Source organism: Archocentrus centrarchus, chromosome 15 (genome assembly GCF_007364275.1).
Source record: "Archocentrus centrarchus isolate MPI-CPG fArcCen1 chromosome 15, fArcCen1, whole genome shotgun sequence".
Taxonomy (NCBI): Eukaryota; Metazoa; Chordata; class Actinopteri; order Cichliformes; family Cichlidae; genus Archocentrus; species Archocentrus centrarchus.
Window position 1 is genome coordinate 29461480 of NC_044360.1, and position 8667 is coordinate 29470146.

General features: G+C 41.4%; 1 pseudogene; it reads right to left on the bottom strand.

The window, feature by feature from the left end:
- Positions 1–4257: 4257 nt before the first annotated feature.
- Positions 4258–8383, bottom strand: LOC115793620 (uncharacterized; annotated as a pseudogene).
- Between the last annotated feature and the right edge of the window lie 284 nt (positions 8384–8667).

Below are 8667 nucleotides of genomic sequence, written 5' to 3' on the forward strand. Positions count from 1 at the left end.
TCACTGTTCACTACATCCGTCAGTGGGACAGGCAAATCATGAACAAAACTGAGCACTGCATCTGAGATGTGAGCATACTAATGGCTAGTGTAGCTTAGCGTAACCCCTTAGTCCCACACTGAGGCATACTAATGTCGCTGAAGCCAATCGTGGCCCTGCCTCACCAAAGAGCATACTAATTACCACGCCTGCCCTTCTGTGTGACCTTGACAGGTCACTTAGCAGTGTGATCAGTCCCTGACTCCTAATAAAGAGACTTTAACAGGGTGAGCCACAAGGGCAGAGAGCTTTTTTACCCTGCTCTCTCTCTCACTCACTTTCAATTCAGTTTAATGGTGTGATTTTAGTTTAAGAGCAGCACAGCATAAGGTGGTAAAAAAAAAAAAAACTGAGCCCTTTCATTCAGCAAATGACAAATACTGGTAGAAAAGAACCAAATGATTTCCAATTTAGGTCCAAAAGCATACATCTGTGTAACATTTTCATCCATTTTGACACATCGTTGCATGATAACCACAGGTGTAATTAATGTCAATAAATACCACCCTGTTACGTCCTTGATACAATGGTTGTGACATACTGAACAGAAGAGGTCACTACTGATTTTATCGATTACACCTGTGTTTAGTCTGCTACAGTATGATGTGTTAAAATGGATTTCATTAACTTTAAATCCTGCTTTGTACAGCAGCTAATGGTGTATCAAAATACTGATGCACACATAAATTGCACTTTGTTGAAGATTCAAATGTTTAACTACTTGGTGAAATCATTTTAGATACAATCCCACAGAAATTGTACTTACACAGTTTACAATGCTGTGAAAAAGTATTTGATCCTCTCCTGATTTCTTATTTGTCACATTTACATGTTTCAGATCATCAAACAAATTTTTATATTAGACAAAGATAACCAGAGTAAATACAAAATGTAGTTTTTAAATGATTATTTTATTTATTAAGGGAAAAAGTTATCCAAGCCGACCTGGCCCAGTGTGAAAAAGTATTTGCCCCCTAGACCTAATAACTGCAGTTCTTGCTGCCAAGGGTGAACTTGCTAGTGTGTTTTGGATCATTGAGTTCCCGGGTACAAACCGATTGATGGGAAGGTCGACTACTGTTCCATGTTTTCTTCATTCATGGATAATGGCTCTCACTGTGGTTCCAAAGACTTGGAAAAATGCTTTGTAACCCTTTCCAGATTGATAGATGTCAATGACTTTTTTGTCATCTGTTCTTGAGTTCCTGTCGATTATGACATGATGTGTTGATTTTGAGATCTTTTAACCTACTTCACTTTGTCAGACAAGTTCTGTTTAAGTAATTTCTTGATTCAGCAGGTCTGACTAATCAGGCCTGGGTGTAGGTAATGAAATAGAACTCAGCTTTCCAAATTGAGTCATGATTTGAATTACTTTACATTAAATTACTTTTTCACATAGGACTAGGTGGGTTTGGATAGCCCAACCCCCACCCCCCTAATAAATAAAATCATAATTTAAAAAACTGCATTTTGTATAGGCTCAGGTTGTATTTTATAAGAAAATAATACAAGAAATCAGGAAAGGATCAAATAATTTTCACAGCACTGTATGCAAGGCCTACTAAGGTCTTTCGAGTTTAAAAAAATATTTAAAAGACAATGTCTATTATGCAATAAAAGTGATATGCATATAAGTAGGTGAGAAGTTAGACTTTGTTTTAATGAGGATCTGATATGGTATGCACGGGCAGAAACACCTGGCTGACGTTTTGGAATTCACAGAAAGGGAGCAGTAGAAATATCACTCTTCACAGTGGCAGCTAACAGTAGAGGAGCTCGGAATGCACATGTCAGAAAGCAGCACAGGACCACTCCTGTCAGTCAGGAGCAAAGATCTGAGGTTGCAAAGGGCTCGGGCTCACCAAAACTGGACAGTTGATGGCTTCCATTTCTGCTGAAGCTGCAGGGTCAGAATTTAGTTTCGGTATTAATAATCTATGGACCCATCTTGCCATGTGTGAATTTTCTAGGGTGGTGGTGTGGAAACGGTTTCTTTGGAAAATACTGATCTCTTGGAATGGTTGGCCCAAATAAAGTCTACACCTGCAGTTTTCTATGTGCCTTAATTAATATTGCTTATCCTGGGTGAGTGTGACCACCTCAGCTCAGTCTCAGGTCCAATTCATGAGGGCCCTCATCAAGCCCAGCTCTTGACTTTTTGGGCCTCATCTGGCATACAGAACACTTGCCACTGTGCCATTGAGTATTGTTACTAGCTATGTGAATTCCTCCATGGCTACATTTTATTCTAATGGCTATATCCAGCATTAAAATGAGAAAACGATTATTTGTGGAAGAGGAAAGGAAAATTGCTTTATATGGTGGTGTCTGTTACTTTTTCCTTCAGTAGGTCTACTTTTTATTTTGTTAAGAATTCCAGAGTTAAGAGTGTGACATAAGTGTAGCACAAAGGTGACTAAATTCCCCTTTGGTAGGAGTACAAATGAGAAGCAAAAAAACTCCAGAATTCAAAAAAAGAAAGCACATAATTACACATGGCCATAGGTATTTATAGCACCAGTATGAATCAGAAAAGAGAGCCTTTTGAATACTAAAAAGTTACTTATTTGCTATAAAAATTGTACTTATTAATATAGATTTCTTTTGTGTTGTTAAAGGGAACTGTATATGACAATAAAAATATATATTCTCTAGGTTTTTTTAAACCTCCACTTCACAATATCAGGCTTATCTTTTTCTAAAAATAATAATAATCATAACATGTACACATGATTCACACATGTGATCTGCACATTTACATCATAAGTTCTTTCTTTACAAATACCAGTCTATGTGCAAGAAAAGGCATTCACACAGCTTGTGCATACACATCATTAATACATGAGATGTGAACCAAGTAAAACACCTCTGTGATGTGATCATAAGAGATATTGTCAGTGAATGTGCAGCTCACAAACCTGCAGAAATTATGAGATGCAATCATGTTAGCATGCAGAAAACTCTCTGAATGTTTCCAACATTCCACGGGATGAAAGAATGGTCAATGAGTTCTGTACTGATGTTTGAAACAGTTCATGAGTAGGCAGTATAATTGCTAATACACTGTTTCTGTTCATTGCATTTTCCCCACTGTACTGTACATTTGTTGACTCACATATTTGGTTTGATAATTTAAAAAGAAGCATCAAACATTTCCACATATTTCTTAACTCCTCAGCTTTACCTTCTATATTCACACAGACACACATGGTTTTCTGTCCCTCTGCCTTGATCCCTCTCCATTTCTATCTGTCCCTCCCTGTCTCTCTCCCCCACTCCTTCCATCCATCCTTCTCTCTAGTGGTGCTGGACACACAGGTAGTGAAGCAGCAGGCGGTGTGGTGCTGGATAATTACCTAGTGTTTGGAGCTCCGCAGGAGCCTGGGCCTTCTGGGGAGAGGAGGAGGGGGGGCAGCGGCAAGCCTGGCTGTATTTATAATGCACTCCGCTAACAGTACACTCCAACACTTTGCCAGTGGAAATGTGGGCCCAAATAAATGGGCTTTTGTTGCCACCTGAAAAGGAGACGTAAGAAGATGCACTTTTCATCCGCTTTTTACCCCTCATTTTTCATGCTGCTGACTCTCGGCCACACCCCGCCTTTTCCTTCCCTCGTTCCCCCTGCTGTTTCTCCCTTCATTTACCTGCAAATTCCTCCCTCAGACAGTTTTACACAAGACAATTTTACACAAGGAAACACAGTGTAGAGATGCTTATGACTGGGATTAAGTTTGTTTGTTTGTTTGTCTGAGTGGTACTGAGGCTTTGTGTACACCATGGGAAATATGATCCATAGCTGTCAAGAAAAGCAGATGAGGTGATGAACAAATATTCATATAGATGCACACACACAGAGAAACGCACACACACACACACACACACACACACACACACACACCAGACACATCCGTGACTTCAGAGGACATTAATTTCCTGGAGATTTACTCTAACAATGAAAAACTGAGTTATGTTATGGAGACTTGCTTTTTGTTATGAACAATACATCGTACAGATGCTGGGACACATCAGCAGTGATTTGACCTGGGTTCACAGGGTGTTTCAGGTCTTTTGAAAAATCAGACACCCTCGCCCAGGTGACCCAACTGGAATTTATCAGGCTCCAGCCTGCTTCCCAGCAGCATTCAGCCATGGCGTCTGCAGTGATCATAATGCAAATCCTCTGCTGCCCACCTCTAAAGGCTCACAGCAAGTATGCTAGCCTTGCCCCCTGCACTCTTCCACCAACTCCTGGTACTTAGTGTGCTTCCTCTCATTCTTCTCTTCTATGTGCTCTTCCCAGGGCACTGTCTGCTCCAGAATCATCAGTTGCTTGGTGGAATCTGAGACAATGATCATATCTCGTCAGAGCTGTGTTGGTGATATCCTATTTGAAAACTTAAGCTGCTTGCCAGGGTCCACTTTACAGTAAGTTTCCAGTCAGCTGTGGTAGTAAGAAGGCCCGATCTTGGCCTAGGTCAGCCATCACCAATAGGCGGACCACGGTCCGGATTTGGACCGAAATGATGTGTCAAGCGGACCCGAACCTAATACCAAAACAGAAATAACCACTTAATTAAAATCTTATTGAGCGCTTTCTAGTTTACCGGCGCAGCTTTTACAGTCCTTACGGTAGTAGTGAAGCATCCGAGGAAACCCACTGACCAATTGCATGCGAGTTTGGCTATACCACGTGATACCACCAAGCTGGATCATGCCAGCTGGTAAACTTTGTAACAAACAGGGTTATTATAGTTAACGAAAACGAACTAAATAATGAAAACTGAAACTGATAAAAACATTTTCATTAATTGTAGTAAATAAAATCTATAATTAAAAGCAAAAAAACAGTATTGTGAGTTTCCAAAACTAACTAAAACTAAGAGAAATTGTAGATAAAACATTTTTTTTTCTAATTTTATTTAAAAACCCTTGTGGATTCATATGAAATCATTTTTTTTCGCTCTAACAGTTTAAGCTGGGAGCGCCATCGGGCAACTGTGTACGTGCGTGTGCGTGCTCACCGCATCGGTCCGCAAAGTAATGGCAGCGGTCTGCCAAGAAACCGCACTGATCCTTCAACGTAACCTGACGTGCGCCTCCGGAGAAATCGAACTACATGTCGGGTCCACACAGCCCACAAGGTTGTGATTAAACTGTTCAGTCTGTTCAGTCGTTTCTGGCTACTTTTTGCTGCAGTGTTTGAATTCATCAGTGAGAGAATAACAATCAGGAATAATAATCAAAGCATCAACATAAGGACTCACAAATGTCAGCAAATTCCTGGAGGGAGACTGCTGGAATTATCGGAATGGATGTGAGGAAATGACGAAAGTGGACAAACATGGAAAAATATGTTTGCAGCCAAAAAACTGAGCACAAAGAGCGAGGACCAAAAAAGTCCCAGCCGGCACCGCATATAAAACACTAGCACGCGACCCCAAGGTAATTAACACACACAGTCCAGCTACACAAGAGTAAATGGTTGGCCACTTAAGTAGGTTGTGTACAGAGGCCGCAAAGCTAGCTCTCCGAGCAGCTCCAAAACAGAAGCAGCTTCATGTGGTGAGAACATCAGGATGCAGCTGGATTTGAGCTTTGATTCCTTCAAAGAGTTCAGTTTGTTTTTGTCCAACATTTGCTGTGTTCTGATGTTTTACACCACGTGTACTGCACTGTTAGGAGTTTATTCACTTTTGGAGTTCATGTTTTTCTTTATGTTTCTCCTTGTTGATGTTCATGTGTTTCCTTAATATTACACACATTAAACACGTAACGCTATTTTGTGAACAGTGGGTTGTTGAATGTAATTTTTTAAGCGGTATCTTCTGTCGAGTTATTATTACACAATAGTCACTCTTGCACCTGACAAAGTATGAAAAACTAAAACTGACAACAACTAAACTTAAACTAAGCATGAAAGCAAATATAAAAAACTAATGCTCTGAAAACTAACAAAAACTTGGCTTCATGAAATTTTGTCTGACTGGACCTCTGGACCTTTATTTGAATACCCCTGCCCTAGGTGATCCATGGGGCTTCTCTCCAGCTCTGAGGAATTTGATTGTCTTTGGCTTTTGGTGGCTCTTGTTGGTGTTGATGGGACTGGCAATGCTCTCAGCAACTTCCTTGATGCCAGTGACATCTCCAAGGGCATTTTGGCAGCTGGTGAAGAGATGTTCTAGGGTTCCCCTTCCTGAACAGAGGGGGCAACCAGGAGTTTCACTTTTGTCCAGATGTGAAGGTTTGCAGGACTAGGTAAAACATCATAAACAGCCTGGACTAAAAACCTGATGTCAGACTACGTGATCGTCCGCTGCATCACATTTTCTCATTTAGTCCCTGCTCCTTGTTTCACCATCCCCACCACCCTGCTGGATCGCAGAATGGTGGGGATGGTGAATCCTCCACACCTGCCTGCACCTCCTGCAGCAGATGTTTCCGCTGTCAACCTGTAGCATTATAAATACTAGTTCCAGGAAGGAGCCCAATTCCTGTGTGCCCTTGTTCTATAGATCCATATGCCTCAGCCTTGCCACAGCCACTTCCAAAGCTGTTTCCAGACTCCACTTCACCTTTGGATCCTTTGATTGAAGATGTTGATTGGAGATTTGATTTGAAGATGTTACTTGTACTGTACAAAGCTGTGCTGAAGATGCTACAGGGTAGGCCAAGCCATCTTCGTTAAAAAAAAACTGCTGCTCGTTATCTCTAGGGCCTCAATGCAGTGCTGGTAGATCCAGGCTTTAAACCTCCCCGGCAAGTCCAACCTATCCACTTTTCATAGTGTTGGAATTATAGTATAAATTCCATTCTGTTTATTATGAATTATCATATCTTCTGTTTGTATGCTTTCATAAGTGGTTTTATGTACACATTATACTGTTGTTTTTTTATGTTTGAAATGGAAACACATGGTGACATTTCTTAAAGAGGAAGGTGTAGTTACCTGCAGGCTGTTTCAAGCCTACAGAACACACATAAGATACGTATCTCATGTATGTCATGTTACGTATGTACATTCCACGGTACACTTATTACCATATATGTTAAGGAAGGAGCCGAGAATGTTGTTTATTACATGTTGTAAACTGAATTCTGTGTAACCCACGTGATTTTACTGTGAAAGTCCGCAATAAGGAAGCCATTCCTCGGGACAGATCACTTCCGCTCAGTCCAAGAGCTGAGCTTAAGGAACGGATCTCTCCTCCTTGCGCAAGTTAAAAAGAGTTTGTGTGTATGTTCCTTGAGTTTATTAAAATGATCTGTCACATAGCCAGGTCTGAAGCTCTTCATTGGGCCAGATCTTTAAGACTGCAGTTAAATACCTTCCCCAGGATTTCAACTGGTTGCTCAGTGATGGATGGATTGGTTGCTCCAGCCAGTGAGAAACGGAACGGAAAGCGATGGAAAGAGAAAACAGTATGACTGAGATGGTGCAGTCTGTGATTGTGTCTTTCTCAAGCTTGTGCCAGTCTGATTTACTTGACCTGGATGAGACTCTCAGCCTGAAGTTACTATAGTAATTAAGGAAAAGGTTCATGATTTTGCTTGGAACCTGATGTCATTTTCGGGTTAGCTTGACAAGGCTGTGAGGGATGGTGCTGTATGCATTTGCAAAGTCCAGCCACAACACAGTCAGGCCTTTCCCTTCACGAGCTTCTCTAATGAGCTGTGTCACAACTCCTGTGCTGTATACAACCCAGCACTCCAGGGATTCCCGCTTTCTGAACAACGATGTCAATATAGTTGTTCCGTAGAAGAAAATCAATCAGACGTCTTGGCAGAATGCTGAAGAATAACTTGCCTTTGATGCTTAATAGCAAAATGGTCCTGAACTGGCTGATGTTCTCTGAGTTTTCTTCCTTGGGGAGCCATACACCCTCAGTGCACTACTATTGGTTCCCAACTACCCTCAGCACCAAATCACTCTCAGGGCTTTCCAAAAGTGTTGAAGGATTTGCGGACAACATTTATACACTGTATATGGAACTCCACTGGGCACTGGAGTGGAGGTTAGCACCTTTCACAACTTCCTGGACCTCCAGCTAGATTCTCTCATAACAAACCCAACTGCTGGCAGTTGCACACTCTTTCCTTCCACCTCCTTAGGTGCCCTTCTGCTCTCCGCAGAAACAAGAGATTCCTTCTTAAGATGCTGCATAGCTCAGCAAGTGGTTGCCATTTGACTTAACCTGCTGCCTTATGCGGTCATTTAAGGGCCCTGAGCTCCTGACACAGTTTCTGGATCTTGGTGACTGTGGTTCATTATATAGAAAGACTCGTTTCCCTCCTCAACATGGCCAGACCTCTCACTCGCAGGGCTGACCTGCATGGCCTTCATGCTTCTCTACCTATACCTTTGAAATAGACCAATAAAATACTACAATTTCACTCACTAAAACTGAAGCCCCAACTTGGATGTTCTTAACCCCAGGAAGTCTCGTTATTAGTCAGATTATTACAACAACAACAACAAAAGGTATTGACGGCACAAACACAGTAGATAAGCCCAGTTTAGTGACTCTAGTTAACATAGGTAAAGCCTAAGCTGCTAGCTGCTAGCTGGTACAGCATTCTGTGTTACTACACCTGTCAATCAAACAGACCATGCCCGAAATTTTAAAT